Here is a 20,803-nt window from a genome sequence, read left to right on the forward strand (position 1 = left end):
GAAGTAGATACCACCTCATTAACATCTGAGATGCCCATTGGTGCAGCTGGTAACTTTGAATTTGAATATTATGCAAATCAATGTGAAGATATGAATACTAATGAAGGTAAGGGAAAATAGTATTCCATGTTATAAATGAACATTTCTGGATGAATTTGTTTTATAACGTATAGGCACCAGTTGTTATTTGATGCAAGACTTAATGCAAAAATGAGTGTGATGATATAGCAAAGTCTGGTTTTAAAGGGGAACACCACTCCATGAAATACAGATTTTTTCATAAACTTTGTCATTGTATGGACAATTTATACATGCACTTTGCCTTAGGTACACGAGTTGGGTTAGCAAGATTACTGACAGTTTCATTGATGGTGAAGAAATTTGCAGACATTTTAAGTCCCCTGAAGAGGGAGATTATTACAATGGGCTCTATCCGTCTGTGCATCCATCCATCCGACCGTAATACGCCATTTCTCAGACGTTCAATATCTGATTTCTTTCAAACGTGGCACAAAGGAGACATGTTATATCGGGTCATATGCATGTCACTTTGTTTAGCGACATATGCAAATTTGACCAAATGACAGCCATATTTGTAGTTAAAAATCAATATTTATGTCACAACTCCAAAATTGTAATACATAGACTCCATTCAAGTGTCTACTTACTTGTTAACTCGAAAGTGGCCTGTTAACTGGAACTAAGACCATGGTTGAAACAGTGACAACAAGATGAAGAGAAGTATAATTCATTAATTCCCTTATTTTATACTCTTCATTTCTACAGGATGTGTACAGCTGGACATGGATGCAAGGAGTGTGAAAACTGGTCTGACCTTACAAACTGTGGTCAGTGCTGCTGATGAAGAGAAGGACTTCATTACTGTAAGTATTTATTATGTCCATTAATGTCTATGGAGAGTACAGTATCAAACATACATAATATGATGTACATTGATGATAATGGTATTAAAATGTGGTTATTATATTTGAATTAAAACTACAAACTTTCAAATCATGTATTTGACAGTACCTAACTAGATTCAGAAAATTGCAATCCTTTATCAACATTTACTAAAATGTCACGGTGGTGTTAAATCACTGGATACCCAACCTTGGCAAAAATTAAACCTAACAAAATAATGAAGCGTTAATCTTGTATTAGTTCGAAACTCAGAGCGTAGGTAATCTACATAGTATATTTTGGTGAAATCACTCCGTTTTCTTTAACTGTTGTTGTATACGTTCAATGATAAAGACTTGTCAACGAAGTGTTAGTATCACATTTGACACTTATCAAATCTCCTATTCAGTTGACATGTTTGGACTATGACACTTCGCATGGAAATTGTAGGATGTATTTTGTCAATCACAAATTGTTTGATAGATAAAGTTCTGAATATCTAAAGTGCACTCAGCTTTGAAAGTTGAAGGTCATGTGTGCAACAGTGTGCCATCTACTAAAAGACCAACTTTATGGTAAAGTTACAGTGATAAAAACTGGATTTCCTTGTCAGTATAGGATAAGGGAATACTAAATGTAGTCCTTCATAACAAATTGCTGTGTCAGTAGAATGACAAATTGCCTGAGAGGACACATTGGTGTCTATAGTATTGTGACATCCACTGATGGCATCTTTTGACAGATTTACATTATTAAATTGGCTAATCAAAGAGGTGAAGATCTGAGAGGTGGGCAAGGTGTTCAACACGGTGAAAATGTGACATTGGAAGTAAATTTTTCACCAGCCTTCTTACGAGACGAATATGCACTAGAGTTACAGCTTTTTATGGTGTGTATTGGTGACCACCTGCAGTATTCAACAAGAGTAAGTCTTACTCTTTGTACTATTACATGTATATCTGTGATTTCTTCCACTGGTGTGTGTACACATACTATTGATATCTGTGAATTACTTCCACTGGTGTGTGTACACATGTGAATTACTTCCACTGGTCTGTGTACACATACTATTGATGTTTGCACTCTGGTGCAACACAGCAAACATTATTGTGCATCTTTATGCAAATAATTGCGAGAGCTGCACTTGTACACAACATCCTGTGAACATACATTTACATTTTTATACACTCTATATGTATACACTTACATGTATGTCTGTTAGTCACCAGGGATACAAGCTTGACTAGCTTTGCTCATTCTTGATCCCTTTTTGCCATGTGTATTCTGTTATGTACCTATTTTAAGGCTAATTTTATTATATTTGTGAATAAATGTTATTAGATACAGATAAATATTTTGGATAAATGTGTCATACTAGTAATTACAGTACCTGCAACCTGCTAAAAATATATATTGTAAAACCACCTTACTGATTATTCTGACTTCAAATAGGGTTGCCTTGGTGCCGGTAGTGATGAACGATACACTGCCTTTGTTGATGATAATCTCTATTTCAAGTATAATCCCAATGAAGATCCCATGTATGGAATGACTCGAGATGAGATTGAAGGTACAGACCAGTCTGGGACACAAGGCTTGTCAACTACAGCACCACCACAAAGTCCTAGTATGTACACTTTTTAAAATAATACATGTACATGTTCTGTGCACAAGTTTTGAACTTTTGCTCCATCTCTGTTCAGTTTAGGAGTTGTTCCAAACATATGTAGGAATTATGAAAAATATTTGTATTGAGTAATGTTCATGAAATGTATTATTTTAATCTCAATTTTGATACAAGAATTCATTTTTAGCACAACTGAACTTTAATATATGGTTCAGTAACGCTTTAGGCATGGTTCGGTGTCTCCATCCATCCGTCTGTCTGTCTGTCTGTCTGTCTGTCTGTCTGTCTGTCTCTCTGTCTCTCTGTCGATCCATCTGTCTGTCTGTCTCTCTCTGTGTGTGTGTGTGTTTGTGTGTGTGTGTGTGTGTGTGTGTGTCTGTGTGTGTTTGTGTGTGTGTGTGTGTGTGTGTGTGTGTGTGTGTGTGTGTGTGTGTGTGTGAACAACTTAAACTCAAAAATTGCATAACCAATTGCCTTATAATTTGGTGGTGACATTACTTTTGGTGTCAAGTTGGGAAATTGTTCAAATGAAAATGATCACATCAAAGATGTGTGTTTTGGGTAAAAAAATGTTATTCTTGGTAAAAAAACTTAAATTCCAAAACTACTGGGCAGATTGGGCTGAAATTAGGTGGGAACATTCTTAGGGGTGTTTTGATGAAGAATTTGATGATCTCATCAGTGATATGCAAATTAGGTCTAAACATTTGTCTTTTTGTCAAAATTCTTTAATTCCAAAATTAATGAGCAGATTGGGCTGAAACTTGGTGGGAATGTTCTTAGGTGTGTTTATATGAAGAATTGTTCATGACATGATCCCATCAGTGATATGCAAATAGGGCTAAAATATGTCTTTTTGGTCAAAAATCTATCATTCCAAAGAACTACGGAGCAGGTTGGGTTGAAATGTAATGGGGGTGCATTTGGGTAGTGTAGAGGAAGGTGTATTCAAAACATGATAATCCCATCAGCAATATGCAAATTAGGTCTATAAAATCTCAATTTTGGTCATAAACCCTTGAAAACTACATGATGAATGGGGCTGAATCTTGGTGGGAATGTTTCTGGATGCCTTATTCTGCAAGTATTCAAAACATTTTGACACAACTGGCCCTAGTAACCATAACTACACCCTTAGTAACAGTGAAATGATGCATATTACAAAGATAACAACAGGGATTGGTAGGTAAGTGAATAAAGATTGTATGCAAATATGCCTAGCAACAAGCTCACACCCATAGCAACAGCCAAATACAGTTGTGCTACGGTGCCATTGCCACTATTTTTTGTGTATTAACTAATGTGTATTCAGATTCTGATTGATAACATTGCAAATTTGGATCCTTTTTCCATACTGTAGTGTTTCTAAAACCGAAATTTACTTCAAAGTTTCACTGTAAAATATCTCCTTTGAGTGTAATTATCCTTTGTAAGGTATTTTTAGTACTTTTCATGAAACAATATAGCCTCCTTTTGCCATATTTGATTTGATTTTGTATGTTTCAGCCTTTCAGCTTCCAGACCCAGTTGCATTTTGGCCATTGAATTTCTTGTTTGAATTTGATGATATGAGTGGAAATGATAACGATGGTACTTCCTGGAGTGTATCACTATCATATGATGTTGATCACTATCCAGATGGTGTGTACAGATTTCTTCCTGACGTTGCATCCTACATTGAGTTTCCAAACAATGGAGCATTTGATATCAATGATAAATCCATGACTTTGTTGATGAAAGTGTACCCTAGTGGATCAAGTGGACCTCTGTTCTCTTTTGGACAGGATGGTGTTGGACTTCAACTCTCTCAGGAATCATCGAATGATCTTACTGCAGTGTTTGTCAAACGTGATTTGGAAACAGCTGCAACTATGTCGGCCTCAGTCTTGAATTTGAATGAATGGAATTACATTGGCTTAAGTTATGATAATACAACTGGTGAAGCTATGTTATGGCATGACAGTGTTAATGTGGCTGTAAGTAATGTTGGGGTTATACCACTAGCAACACAGTTTAAGGCTAGAATGGGTGCTCTAGAAGGAAATAATGAGCATTTTCATGGTTTAATTACATGCGTGCAAGTGTATGGTGAAGTGCTTAGTCTGGAAAAGATTGAACAAGCACAATTCAGGTGTGGAAGATCACTGGGTAAGTGTTAATCCTTTATCTATTAACTAGGAATTAGCAGTACTTCATAAAAAAACAACTCCACAGTTCCCTCTAAAGTGTATTGTGAAACTATACTGTTGTTCCTTCTTATAGCTTGTACTTAACTGTACAATCACATACTTCCTCAAAGGTACATCATGCACTCACCTTGGTATGGAGGGCTGTCAGTAATCATTCAAATTTAAGATACAGTAGTGCCCATCACTTTAGTTTCATTACCTTTGTAGTAGTGGCCCAGTGTTACCTTGACCTTTATATTCAAGGTCAAATGACCCCAATTGTTCAAAGTGTTCATTTCTACATCTGACATGCATGGACCGATTTCAGTCGAACCTGGCACAACTGTCAGATACTATTAGTGCAATTATGCACATTTCTTTATTTCATGCCCTTTGTGGTAAAGACTGAATGACGGTCACATTTGTTGTAAAAATTCAAAATATGAATTAGTAAATTTAAAGTTAAAACATTGGTGCACTGTGTCTTTGATGAAGACTTATTTTTGTGATAATACCATATTTTGTGTTAATTTTGTTGTATTTTTATAAAGGGCTACACAACATTGGTCTTGGTAAGGCAGCAACACAAAGTACATCCACCTACCAATATGGATCCTCTGTGGTAGCTTACAGTGCTGTAGATGGCAATACAAATAGTAACTTTTATGATGGTAGAAGTTGTACACACACACAATACGAGTATGAACCATGGTGGAAACTGGATTTAGGAGGAGATTACTTGATTAGTCATGTCATCATCACCAATAGAGATGACTGCTGTAGTAAGTAATTACTCTTTCACTTGTTGACCACCGTCGGCAACCACAACAGGTTTAGTATTATACTCGATCTTATGTTCATCTTTAACCATAAAATGTGTAATCGATCATTCATAGTAACTGTCCCAGTTTTAAAGCTCTACCTATTGTACAATTAATCACCTTATATTTCTTTGCAATGAAGTGTAAAAAGTTGCACAGTAACTGAAAATGTTTTCAAGTATAATGATAATAATCTTACTTTTCACTACACTTTCTAACCCTGTGCTCAAAGTACTTCACAATTAGTATACCCCTGGTATGGACCTAAAGTGACAGAACAGCCCTTTATTCAATCTTCCTTAACTGTATGGAGAGCATACAGTTCATTGCTGCCTCTGTGAGTGCATAGGATTAAAGCATCACATTGCCACAGCTTTCATACCAGGTCCCCAATTATACAGCTGTGTTGACTGGGCCACAAGCTTTAGCCATTCAGAAACAAATGACCATACATGGTGGGCCTCAAAGCTGCAACCTGTAGATTCCAAGCTGGCCACTCTAACCATTTGACCATCTTGATTCCACATGTCAACTAGTTCATAGAGATAGGCCACAACCAACAAAACCAACGTATATTCACAGTTTATAGTGATTGTAATTAATAGTTTTTAATGTTTTTATTTTTTATTTTTTGTGTATCGTTTTCTTTGTGATGTAATCATCAGTAAATCCTACTTGAATTGTTACATGTTGGAAGTAATCAGCTACAATGACTTGTTTCTCCATTTCATGTGTTCGCAGGTGAGCGAATTCTTGGTGCAGTCGTTCGCGTTGGACTCCTGTCCACTATTTTGAACAATGATGTTTGTGGAAATACTATATCTACAGTACGGAATGTGTACCTCTTTGAGTGTAGTCCACTGCTGGGACGATATGTCAGTGTCCAGTTGGAAGATAAAACTAACTATCTCACAATGTGCGAAGTAGAAGTTTTTACTGGTAAGTTACTTTGAATAGTACAGTGTATATTAGAGAGGTTCAGCTTCACATAGTTACATAACACGTTTATGGCAAAACTGTTATTCGTTAGACAATTCTGTAAATCTGTCATTGTTTTCCATTTACAGATTTAAATGCAAATTTGTTCATTGAAGGTAAGTTGATATTTTTTCTATTTAATTCTAATCAGACCGTATATTTGTACATATGTACATATGTATTGATAGATTTAAAAATCCTGTAATAATAATGTTAATAATGTTGGGTTCTTATATAGCGCTTTCCCACACCGTGCTCAAAGCGCTTTACAATTTATTACCCCTGGCTCGGATCAGAACGGCACAACGGCCCTTTAGTCTTCCTCAACTCCCCGGGGAGCATACAATCCATTGCAGCCATTTCAGCGCATAGGATTAAAGCCTTCACATTGCAACCTACATCCTACCAGGTCCCCAATTATACAGCTGGGTTGACTGAAGCACAGTCGTGGTTCAAATCTTGCCCAAGGACTTTAGCCACTCAGAAACAAACAGCAGGCAGCGACAGGGCTCGAACCTGCAACCTGTAGATTCCAAGCCGGTCACGCTAACCATTCACCCATCATGACTCTGTATTTAACATACTCTCAGACTGTAGACACTATGTTAGTCTTTTTCAGTGGACAGTTCTTTGTCTCATTAATTAACTTGGAAGATACTTAATACAGCTTCTTATCAACTTTTAACCACTTGAAAATACCAAGTGTATTTTTTTTGCACTAGCTCTGAAAAATGAAATGTTTTTATATTGCGTTGTTTCAACATCACAATGGGCACAGCCCTATAACATGACAGCGGCACAATGGCAATTTATATTTCCCCAACTCCCAGGGGAGCATGCAACCAATTGTGCACTGTAAGCACTTAAGATTAAAGTATTCACAATGTTAGCGTCTATCCTAACGGGTCCCAAAATATACAGCTAGGTCGACTGGGGTGCAATCATGGTTCAAATCTTGCTCAAGGACTTTAGTGATTCAGAAACAATGACACTGACAAAGCTTGAACCTGTGACCTGTAGATTACAAGCTGGCCACTAACCAGTCTATCACCATGACTCCATATATTGTGGTTTAGACTTATTGTTTTGTCTTTTCTTGCACCAGAACTTGTTACTATCACAAAAACCTATACAATATGGAGAGGTACAATACCAGATGGAGCCTTGATAACATCTGGCAAATCCTTACCAGGTTCAAGTTCTAGTTTACTGATGGAAGCAGCATGGACACAAACAGACCATGCGGATGAAGTGTACTATATCATACAAAAACCACCTACCCGGTTATCGTTTGTGGTTGATTTGATAAAATACAAACAACATTTTGAAAGCAGACCAGGATACCTAATCATAGATACATTCTATGCCAGTCTATCAATGTTTGCAAGTTCTGGTCCAGACTCTCAGAAATTTTATTCCGCTTATACTTTGAATAATCCTGAGATTTCTTATGTTGGACTTAAACATCCATCCAAACTAGATTGTGAAGATATAGAGGAAGGGCTTCAACATCATAACGATATACAGTCTGAAGACTTTCCCTTGTCAGTTTCAGGACTAAAGTATCTGATGGATATACACGGTTTATATGTGGAAATACCTACAGTTGTTAACCTGGCAAAATCTTTTGGATTGACATGGATAGATCTGCTGTTACTTCTTGGACCTTCTGTTGATACCACTGGGAGAATAGATTTGGAATATGTTAACACAAATCTTGCTAATAATTTTTCAGTTTCTCTAGCTAACCAGGCAGAATTTAATGCATCCTTGCAGACTATCGATGAAATCTTTGAACGGAATGAATGGACATCATCTCTCTTAGTTGATGTAGTCTTAGAGGCTGTAAGTATACAGGTAGACTTGGATAATGTTGTGTTTACGTCATTCTTGTATGGTTTAGTGTTACTCAAATTACCTGTCCTATCTGACGATTTTCAGCTAGAAGGTTTGACATCAACTCATTCAACAATGGAACAAAACTTGGAAGCTATTGATGGTATTTCAGATTTGGAGTTGCAAACAGTATACAGTTATGTGTTCCTGACTGGCCAGCTGTCATCGCTGGACTTAGTAGAGATTGCAAGTAACATGATGGGAAGAATCGACCATCTACAATCCAATTCAAATACTAGTTTATCAGGCTTTAATTTAACAGAGTTAGACATACCATCAAATTTCAACCAAGACTATTACTCCTTCCTATTCCAAGTCGCCATAATGGGCAGTGGAAGTTACCAAGGACTTGATTACTATCTAGTTGATGACATCACATCTCTTGACGTCTTCCTACCGGTGTATTACAAGGAATGTACCGTCTCATTTGAATATAAGGTAGAATTTTTCACATATGTGACACCGTACAGTATCACACAGTTGGTGGACAAGTATAATTTTGATCAATGGTCTCAGTGGACGCCATGTTCTAAAACCTGCTCCTATGGTGTCAGAACAAGAGTACGGACATGTTTAAACATGGACCAATCCTGTAGGGGTGAAACCCAAGCTACTCAACCATGCAACACTAGGGAATGTACACAGTTTGTTGACACTGATGGTAAGTCAATACTCTAGTAAGGGGATGGGATTATTACTAATATTATTATTTTATTATATTATATTATTTTAATTATTATTATTAGCTTACCAAAAGTTAAAACCAATTCCATAATTGCAGCCCAAGTATCTATTCTCATCAGTGTTTGAAATCAACTCTTCAATACATACACTGGTGCATCATGTATGATACACATTTTTTTTAACAAACGGAATGATGTCTGAATAAGTATAAGTCTAGTTCAGTTAAAAGGTTTTTTTTACAAGTATTAAGAAAGTAGTGATGTGTGTACATGACAGTACATGTTGGTAATACTTTCATTTCATAATCATATTTTAACATTCTGAATGACTTAGAAATGACAAACTCAGACGGAATCTTTGATCCATTGTTATTCAAGTTTCAAAATTTTAACAGTAAGGCCAAAAAAAGAGAAAGAATGGTTTCTGGACAGGACATTCTAAAGTGATTCATGGTGTGATGACGTGATTTGATTTTTTTTTTATTCTCAACAAACCTGTCACTCAGTCTACTATTTATGGCAGTTACTGTTCTTTTTATTTAGTATTTTAGAGCAAGTGTGTATGTAGGGCAGATGTCATTTGCTTGTTCATGATTGGCTCTGCAGTTGTCTTCACTGACGGAGGGAGGGTTATTTTTGTGTTTCCCCCAGATCTGCAGACTGCATGGGCTGGACAAACATGAAAAAGAAGACCAATGTGAGGGTATTTAAGTGATGCGTGCACTGACCAGAAACAATTCTTTTTTTTCTTTGGCCTAAACAGCAATTTTTTATCATAAACCATTTTTTGGGGTTGCCATCATACAGTCAGGGATGTTGTGATTTGTTCTAATTCTACCATACACGGTGCCAATATTTTTAAACTGTAGGGTTGGTCGGGTCATAGGAAACATAGAATTAGGTATGGCTACCCTTATGTATGGCATTTGTAAATTAACAGTAGTGTTGATACTGGTACTTTTATATAACATGATGACACAATGATTTGACTTTCAGGTCAGGTTTTACGCTATGAAGTCATAACCCAGGAGGTGAGTCATGGTGAAGCTCAGAATCATTGCATCAATAAAGGTGGTAGACTGGCCAGACTGAAAAGTCATGAGGCCCATCAGTTTGTAGTTGAACTCATTCAGGCACTATCTTCACCAGGTGAGTTGTCTCAGGTACTTGACTCACTCCAGAATTGTTAATGCAGAGTTTATTTTTAAAAAGAACATTGGAGGTAAGTCTACTTTTGTATGATGCTGTTCCAGAAAGGAATGTCAGTCAATGTATTCTTAATCATTAACAATTAAAATATGAGTGACCTAAGGAGCCTTGTTACTATGAGTTGCTAGACGAGTAGTGACAAACCCTTAGGTCACGAGTATAGTGTCCTGCTAGCCTACATTTGATTCTACCACCATAACAACACTACATGACAGTCTGTTTGAACACAATAATTTGATTCTTGCTGTTTGAAGGTGCAGCTTACTTCATAGATATAACAGATTCAAGTCAGGAAGGTGTCTATAGATATTCTGATGGTACAAGCATTGTGTATGCAACATGGATACCATACAATCCCGATGACACAGAAGGCAATGAAGACTGTGTTGTACTCTGGTGAGTATGAAATATACTTCAACATAGCAATTTTAGTTTCATAGCCTTAAATGAATTAAATTCATGACATTCACAAGCCATTAGCGGTCCAAGTGCAACAAACCCGCGGGCTTGCCTGGCGAAAACGGGTGTCATAAAAGTTGTTTGCATCTCTAAAGCTGTTTGTAGCGTTACTTATAATAGCCTAATAAATTGATAACAACTGATATAAGACGGAGATAAGGTTTGCCTCAATTGCAGTCCATGCAGACGGCCGAATAGAGGTTTTACAGCTGTTTACTTGTGTTATGTAAGAGCCCATCATCACATGTGTAAATATTGGTACTCTTTGATAACAAGTCAACTTGCTTGGCTAATGGCTTGTCCCAGTAATGTAAGGTTTGTTTTATTTTAATTTGTCATGGAATTGCTCTCTGCAACCTTTTACATGTGCTAGAGTTGTGATTTTGAAATATATGTAGATCTGCCTACAATCATCATATTACAAAAACTTAAATAGATTCAAATCTTGCACACTATACAATTGTCGTCACCACCACCACCACCACCACCACCATCATCCACCACCACTACCACCATCATCCACCACCACCACCATCATTGTCATCATCATTATTATTATCACAGCCATTGCTATCATCATCCCCACTGCTACCACCACCACCGCTGTCTTCATCATGATAATCATTGTTGTCATCAGCATCATCATCATTATGATAACCATATTTTTTCTCATTTTTTGCAGGCAATCAAATGAATACAACTTTAATGATTACACCTGTACTGCTAAGGCCCAGTTTGTTTGTGAATTTGGTAAGTCTCATGTAAACATGTCGATAGAATATAATAAGTCTCATAATGAAAGTTTATCAGTGCAATGTTCAGTCAATGTTCAGAAATTTAACTTCATTTTGTAGCAAGAAATATGAGTAACTTACCAAAGCTTTCACCAGTTATCCCTAGCTTCTTCAGTGTTTTCAAACATATGGTGAATACCTGGTGAAAAGCTTTGGTGAGCTAGTATTTCTTGGCACAAAATGAAGTAATATTTACAAAATAATATTGTTTACAGCAACTATTTCTAATCTAATCTTAACTAATCCTGTATCCAATTTACCTCAGCAGAACTCTATTCATCAACACAATAATACCAATAGAGGGCAGTATACATCTGTTACATGTATATCAAATCATAACATCCTGTTTCTGTTCATTCCTAGATTTTGTGCTAGTGTTCAAAGTGTTTGCTGGCAGTGGTCAGAGTACTTTCAGCCTGTGGGATTCAGCAGAGACCAAGAATGAATATGATGAGAATGCCAAGATCCTAGATATTACTCAAGTTGATCCATCATTGAATTATAAAAGCAGCATTGTACAGAATTGGTCCAGTCTGTGGGTAGAAGAGGTAAACATTATCTATGATATTGAAATGAAAGCAGTAACTAAACCTTTACTGTAAAGTCTTTTTTTTTATTTGTTGAACTGTTGTCAAATTATACAAATCATATCTCTCTTGTTCTATGTCAGAGTTGTTGTTGACTTCCACTTGCCAGACATGTAGATACAGACACAGACACACACACACACACACACACACACACATACACACACAAAAACACACACACACACACACACACACACACACATCAATACCTTCACATTGGATTTTTTCTCTGTCCATCTTGCATTGTAGGTAAAGATTGCACTGTATTCAAGTGGGCAGGAAGTATTAAAGTTAGTCTTTGATGGTATACTAAGTGATAGAATGAGTTGGCTTTCTCAGGACAGATTGACATATTCCCCATTCAGTGACATCAAATCAGAGAGCTACAACTACTTCTCCATACCAGGGTAAGAGAGTTTACTAGCCTTATATACTTAACCACATGTTTTGCATCCACAAATTGTAAGTTGCTATGTATGATATTGATTTGTGCATCCATATGTTTCGCAGAGCTGGGATGGAGGGGGGGCTGTTGTCATTATTTCACCAAGATGCGTGCACCTATCACTTATACCCGAGGTATGAAAATTAAAAAAGTACATCAAACCCAACCTTGAACAATTACAATTATAATGCAGGGTGTAGTGAACCATAATAAATGTTTGATATTTGGGAAATGGTGGAAATTTGTCTCAAAAACCTAGTATATATACTTATAAACCTGAATGAACTCCTAAACAACCTTGAAATGTTGACTCGTGCACCTGCTGATTAACATCTCTGATTGTACAGAAGTTAAAAAATATACTTGTATCATTAACCTTATAAATATTTGGTTTCTAGCCCAAAAATAGGGTGTCAGGCTTTCTTTAAAGGATTAAATGACTGATTGTGCAGATCTTGCAAGCATACATTGCCAGTTTCAAATGACCTTTGACCTGTGACCTTTGATCTCTCTAGACATTATGTTGTAACTGGTGTTGAGAGGAGATTTTTCATCAATCATAACTATGGTGGATGTAACTCTGACAGTGGGTGGTTGGCATCAATTGAACCAACAGCAGCAAAGCATCCATGTGCATGGGAACGTAAAACCAATAGTTATCCTAAGTTTTTATACAGCAAGACTGACAAATACGAGAATTATAATGGTAAGGATTCTTATAATTTCACTTGCAAGAGTGAAGAAATAAAGGGGAGAAATTATTTTGTGTAAGAGTCCTCTAACACATAGCTTGGGATACAGGTGTTCCTATATCACTATAAAGTTTGGATAAGTAAGTGAAAATCACACCTACAGACATTAGTTTTATGAGGGGTACAACATTTCTATACCCATGCAGTACATAATACATAGAAGTGAGATGTGTTGAGGATCTGTATCTGTATCTGTATCTGTATCTGTATCTGTATCTGTATCTGTATCTGTAGCTGTAGCTGTAGCTGTATCTATCTGTATCTGTACCTCTATCCATACCTGTATACCTGCACCTGTACCTGTACCTGTACCTGTGCCTGTGCCTGTGCCTGTGCATACCTGTCATATCTGTATCTGTATCTGTATCTGTATCTGTATCTGTATCTGTATCTGTATCTGTATCTGTATCTGTATCTGTATCTGTATCTGTATCTGTATCTGTATCTGTATCTGTACCTATTACATTGAATGACCAGATAACTGGTATATGATCAACAGAGATTAAAGGCACTTAGTCATACTGGATGGATGCCTTGTACATGAGACATCAACAGATCCATCTTTTATAACTACACTATCTTCAAGATTGTTCCAGTCTGTCTATTACCCGATCTTGTTCATGGGAAGAATGAGTTTTTCAAGAAGTCTATATTATAGTTTGGTATCTAGTAGCAACGATAATAATGATGAACTTGCTAAAAATTGTCTAAATCTTGTAATACAAGTTCATGTTTTCAATACTCAGGTCAAAATGTTGGCAAAGCAGACACCATGGCAATATTCCTGAAAGTGAAAGATCCAGGTATGGTATAAAATATTTAAATCTGTACATTCATCCATCGTAAACTATACTTTCATACAAAATTACAGAATTTGTCATTTACAATGGAGATTATATTGTTCATGGTTCCAAGAATCAGTAGGATGGTAAAAATTTGAACCATTAATTCTAAAATAATGCATTATATATTTTCATCCATCCTAGCTGATGTTAAAGTTCTCCCAGAAGTAGAGTACACAGCAAAACATATTCCACAACCAACTGAAATTACTGAACTAAATCATCAGAGTTATGACACAGATCATCAACTACATAGAACAGAGTTTTCAAATAATGTCTTATCTGGTAAGTCTGTTCAGTTGTTAACAGTGGTTTAGTGATAGACATAGATAGTCAATAAGGTTTCTCCATACATCATATCTCTATACATGATTTCTTAACCAAATATATATACCCACATGATATTTAACCAACATATATACCCACATGATATTTAACCCAACGATATACCCTTATGACATTCAACCCAAAGATATATCCACATGATATTTAACCCAAAGATATACCCACATGATACTTTAACCCACAGATATATTCACAGTATATTTAACCCAAAGATATACCCTTATGATATTCAACCCAAAGATGGTACCCACATGATACTTTAACCCGCAGATATATTCACATTATATTTAACCCAAATGTCTACCAAATAATATTTTTTCCAATGGTATACCCCCTGATATTTTGTACAAATTAAGGTATACCCACATGATGTACCCACCTGATACACCCAACTGATATTTAACAAACAGATTCAACCCAAAGGTATTAAATACCCATATGATGTTCAACCCAAAGGTATTAAATACCCATATGATATTCAACCTAAAGGTATTAAATACCCATATGATATTCAACCCAAAGGTATTAAATACCCATATGATATTCAACCTAAAGGTATTAAATACCCATATGATATTCACCCCAAAGGTATTAAATACCCATATGATATTCAACCCAAAGGTATTAAATACCCATATGATATTCAACCCAAAGGTATTAAATACCCATATGATATTCAAACCAAAGGTATTAAATACCCATATGATATTCAACCTAAAGGTATTAAATACCCATATGATATTCACCCCAAAGGTATTAAATACCCATATGATATTCACCCCAAAGGTATTAAATACCCATATGATATTCAACCTAAAGGTATTAAATACCCCATATGATATTCAACCTAAAGGTATTAAATACCCATATAATATTCAACCCAAAGGTATTAAATACCCATATGATATTCAACCTAAAGGTATTAAATACCCATATGATATTCACCCCAAAGGTATTAAATACCCATATGATATTCAACCCAAAGGTATTAAATACCCCGTGTGATATTCAACCCAAAGGTATTAAATACCCATATGATATTCAACCCAAAGGTATTAAATACCCCATATGATATTCAACCTAAAGGTATTAAATACCCATATGATATTCAACCTAAAGGTATTAAATATCTATATGATATTCAACCTAAAGGTATTAAATACCCATATGATATTCAACCTAAAGGTATTAAATACCCATATGATATTCAACCTAAAGGTATTAAATACCCATATGATATTCAACCTAAAGGTATTAAATACCCATATGATATTCAACCTAAAGGTATAGTACTTACATGATATGTTTAATCCAAAGATGATGAGTATTTTCTCTTCAGTTTCAAGTGATCTTTCCTATTTTATGTCTTAGAGGAAAGGAGAAATTATGTCATGACATCTATCTATGTGATAAATCGAATGGAAAAGAAGCGACGGAAGCGAGATGATGGAATATCCAGACGAAGTGTCATCACTTCAACTGTTATCTCACAAGATGACTTTGTAGAAAACAACAAAGTTAAGATTGATAAGAAGAAGAAGAAGAGGAATGAAAGGAGTCTCAGAACATCTACAAAACTTCCTCAGGTCAGAAGATTTTGAATTTTATAATATTTCTGATAGCTTCCTTTTAGCCTTAAATGTTAGCCCTAGGTGCACTTCTGGAATGGGTTCCATCCATTTTTCCATGTAATTATTGTCCATATTATATATTACACACCAGCATACTGTATTCATATATTGAATATTGTATATTCTGAACACACTAGCATAGGCAATATTCCAAAATATCAATAACTCAGCTATGGTTTAGTTTGTCTATTTGCCTTTATAAAACTTTAAAACTAGTTTGATGCATAATTTTGTGGAAATACAGCACAAGTTATTGTCAGTGATCTTTTTAAATCTATTTTCATATTGTGTGAATTACAAAACCTTGGCATCCTGAATATTGGTTTCATGCATATCTCAACTGGTCATGCATCCTCCAACGTTGAGGGCAGTCTAGCGTGCATCCTCCAACGTTGAGGGCAGTCTATACATTCTGCAACCTCTACCACAAAACAGTCAGCCATTTTAGAAGTTAATTGTGAAAACATGTAGTGAAAGAAATGATTATACACTCCAGGAATTTGAAATATGACATCAATGTATATACAACAAGTGATATCAAATACAGCTGTGTGTATATCAGATTATACAGTTAATATTGGATGATTCATACTTCTAATACAGTATGTCATTTCTGATTGAAATTTGTGTCTGCATGTTTCTTCCACTGTTGCATATCTCAAGTATGATGAAACTAAAATGAAACACTCTTAAAGATCGCTGTCAGATAAGGAATATATTATTGAATATTATGTTTATATATTTACTAGTTTGTTTTAGCAGCAAATACTTATCGCAGGAAATCCAATGAAGAAATGTAGTTTTTAAACAGATGCAATAAAGATACTATTCTATTCTATTCTATTCTATTCTATTCTATTCTATTCTGTTCTGTTCTATTCTATTCTATTCTATTCTGTTCTGTTCTGTTCTATTCTATTCTATTCTATTCTATTCTATTCTATTCTATTCTATTCTATTCTATTCTATTCTATTCTATTCTATTCTATGTATGCAAAATGTGGTTGTCTTGCAGAGCTATAGAAAAAGTTGGTCCTGAAAAAATAGTGATCCTATTAAATTTTGATCTGTTTAATTCCACTGATAAAATGGCACTAAATGTGAGAACATGGAATTCAAATATTGGGCTTTAAGAAGGACTTTCCAAAATGAAAACAGAATTTAGCTATTTTTTTGGATTCTGCAAATATTGTTATTTTCATGATTCCTTGAAATAGGGTATCCATAGAGACCACACAAGGATGACAGCTGTGGTCGGACGTCCTTGAACTCGAGGGATAGTCAGTATTGTAGAAAAGTTGTTAGATATTAAAGTCATTGCTGTATGAGTATAAAAACAACTTGATTACTATATAATATTACTCTACTAGATTGCAGACATCATTTGTCCTTGAGTAACTAATAAGACCAATTGACAGCCACTTTGATTAAAGAGAATTTCACATTGCGGTCAACTATACAACCAGAGATGATAAATGAATTACATGTCTTAGTATGAATTTTATGTATGTAGTATAAAAGTCTCTTTTACTTATATCAAGCTTTTATGAGAACTATTACAAGATAAGAAATTAATAAGTAACAGAATTTGTGTTCCAGGTCAGTTGTTAGTTGACCCCTATAACCGTTATGACTGAAGTGGTATAATGTTAGTCTGTAAGGTACTACGCCGGCCAAACATCGGCCAACCCCTAACACGTCGTGTGAGAGGAGGTCGGTGAGGGCGAAACGTCACGACGTATCTTACAGTCTAGTATAATGTTTGTATTAGAGAAGTCCTACAAATTGTCTACACTAAAAGTTAGATTTGTTTGTTTTTTCTCTCTCCTCAGATGAAAATCACATCATTCAAAGTATTTGGCTGCCCCCCTAAGTCAGTGTTTGTTCCATATACCTACCAGTGTCATTGTTACTTACCTGGGGAGTACTATGACAATGATGTTTTGCAGTGTATTAACGAGACATACTTTGACGTGAATATTCCCATTAGTATTGCTCCTAAAGATGATGAAGAACCCAAACCAAAGATACCAAATTCAGCCATGTTTGTATCTTTCAAATGGTGGATAAGTTTCTTAATACCAGTGTGTGTTTTCCATTTGAATGATCTTGTATGTGTTTGACGAAGGAGTTGTATTTCAAAAGAAACTGTCAATTGTAATAATAATAAAATTCAGAGTTAATGAAAGCGAAAGTAAAAATCAAATGTGATGAACCGATACCGTGTCTGGTCAAACAGTACATACCTTCTTATAATTCTTGCAATTTAAAATTTATATTGTTAAAAAAGACAAAAAAAATTGTTGAATATGAAAATAGAAAATTAGATATACAATGAATTACATAAGATGGCATTATTACATGTTGTACAACATCTTGGCTACATCTAGAGTGTTGTTATAGAAAATACAAAACCTGACCAAAACAAGGGTCATTTTCATCAAGTTTCCTGCTTTTAATGTTTATAATCATTTTTTGCATGTACATATTCTATAGCATAGTTATATAAAATTTTCATAGATATTCAAATTATATTATATAATAATATGTATATTTATATCATTTTCTGTGCTATTCTGTAAACTCTGATTGATTGTAATACTATAAGTTAACATTTCTAGTTCATTTGGCAAATAAGAGTAAAAGTTACTTAGTTTCCATTGTATAGTTTAATGTCACCTATTTTAGCTGTGTGGTGGGGATCATAAAACAGTTTAACTAAGTGTTACTCAAGTCATTTGCCCAACGGTGCTGTATTCATACACAGAATTACATGTGACAATGAATGGCTCAACTCAACCTTTAGATACACATTAGTATAGCTTGATGAAAGATCCACTCATTCCTTCCATTTATATAAAGCACTCTCTCACCTGTAAGATCTAGGTATTCCTTCCATTTATATAATACACTCTAGCTCTCACAACTGGGGTAGCAAGTGATTACATAAGCAGACCAACAGCTGGACCTTTCAGACTAACATTAGTTCACCATGACATCTTTCCCTTTGTGATTGGCTGACCCTATCTACCTACTATGTTTACATCCATTCTCACAAACCAGAGCTGCTATTTCTTCTGCAACACTACAAAATGGCGGTGCGTCTTGGACGGTGTCGTAAAAGAGGCTGTGGTTTACAATGATGGTTTACATCACATGGATCGACTCTCCTTCTTTATTCAGATCTCAGTGATGTCAATGACTTCATCTGACACAGCAGATACATTTAAAATCCAGTAAGAGTTTGCAGCCTATTTTCTAGCTGGTGCTTCATGAAAGTAAAATATTGAATTTAAATGATTGTGCAAGTGTTGTGATAGTCTGTAAGGTATGCCGTGATGGGGCGCCCTCACACATCGTCCAACCCCTCAGAAGAGGCCGCTGACCCGAGGCCAAAACATCACAACGTATCTTACAGTCTAGTGTTGAGAGGACATAGCTCAGTGAAACCAACAAAGTGAAACTAGAGTGTAGTCTCAGACATCTGTAAGGAAGGGAGTTTAATTGTGTAATATTGGGTTGTAACGTCTGTTTTTGTTTAATTACAGTAAAGGTTTTTCAGAATTTTTTAAAAAGTTCATATTAAGTTGATGGATAAACCTTGCCAAGCTAACTCAACATACTGTTTGGGTGATCAACACTGTCAAACCAGACAGACTAGTCTTGGGGCAAGGACATACTAGAAACTATACATTTCACCACCTAAGAACACTGAAGAATGCTGTATTGGTTTTATCAGTTACAGTGTGTCCACTGCATTGCAATCATTCAGAACTGTTGATAGACTATTTGAGATCAATTGAAGTGGCCATATGGATGAGAATTGGGTATTTAATTTAGATTTTTATTCATAAGACAATTTTATCATGCCTTCCTACTTGAAAAATTAATGTGAAACAACATATGCCAAGTCTGTGTTTGTAACTCAATAGATTGCAGAAAGGTTTGTAAAAAAAATATACGTACAGTAACAAACATTTTACATATCTTGAAATTTATTGAGTTGCAAACACAGACTTTGTCAATGTTGTTTCTCATAGATTTTCCAAGTAGGAAGCCATGATAAAATTGTTTTATAAATTAAAATCCAAAATAAATACCCAATCCTCATCTATATGGTCACTTTAACAAAAATGAAAGGTGTCATCTTTGAAACATATTTATAGAATAATTTAGACAGCATGACCAAAATAATATTTCCTGCAAGACCAAAATAATATTTCCTGCTTTGCCTGTCTCAATTTTAATTGTTCAGCTTTGTTTAAATGGCTCACTCTAATGTTAGGCAGCTATATCTAAGATAAGGTCATCTGTACAACACTGTCTAGGGGTAGAGTAAACAGATGGACAGTTTGATAAAACCTACTGATTTCAGAAGTTGTAGCTGGTACATCAGCATTACAAATATGATTGTATTTTTTCATAATTTGTATGTGACATTAAAGAGAATTTTCGTGATATCCATATTAAAGTGTGTTTGTAGTTTGTCATTTTATGAAGTTCGTCATGTAAACTATAATATTCTTTAAAATCCATTCTTCTATGTAGTCATTGTTTACTGATTGGTGCATGTACAATTTTCTCAAAAATGTACCGCCATTGGTCCACATCTATTGATAATGACTCACTTTGTCAACTTCCTTACGCCCCTCATCTTTGAAAT

Source organism: Glandiceps talaboti, chromosome 7 (assembly GCF_964340395.1).
Source record: "Glandiceps talaboti chromosome 7, keGlaTala1.1, whole genome shotgun sequence".
Classification (NCBI taxonomy): domain Eukaryota; kingdom Metazoa; phylum Hemichordata; class Enteropneusta; family Spengelidae; genus Glandiceps; species Glandiceps talaboti.